The sequence below is a fragment of the Heterocephalus glaber genome, unplaced genomic scaffold (genome assembly GCF_053883595.1).
Source record: "Heterocephalus glaber isolate CG9 unplaced genomic scaffold, H.glaber_assembly_v1.0 deba00001689, whole genome shotgun sequence".
Lineage (NCBI taxonomy): Eukaryota > Metazoa > Chordata > Mammalia > Rodentia > Bathyergidae > Heterocephalus > Heterocephalus glaber.
The window spans coordinates 13,578,303-13,578,665 of NW_028258414.1; positions in this window are offsets into that span (position 1 = coordinate 13,578,303).

The following is a 363-nucleotide window of genomic DNA, read 5'->3' on the forward strand; positions in this document are numbered from 1 at the left end:
GCAACGGTGCGTCATGTGCTGTGCTGCAGCCACTTTCGGCCCCCAGGCCACGCCTGCGCACAGAAAGCTCTGCCCCGGGGAGGCTGAAGCAGGAGGATTTCGGGTTCCAGTCCCTCCTGGGCTACATAGAGAGACCCTGTCTCAAAAGATAGTCAGGGATGGTGGCACACGCCTGTTATCCCAGCACTCCGGAAGCTGAGGCAGGAAGATTGCCATGAGTTCGAGGGCAACTTGGGTTACATAAAGAGTTCAGCCTGAACTGGTTAATGAGACCCTGACTCAACACCTGCCCAATAACAAAAAAAGGTAAGTAAATGCATGTATGCATGAATGAATGAGTGAATAAAATAAAATTAAAAGTAC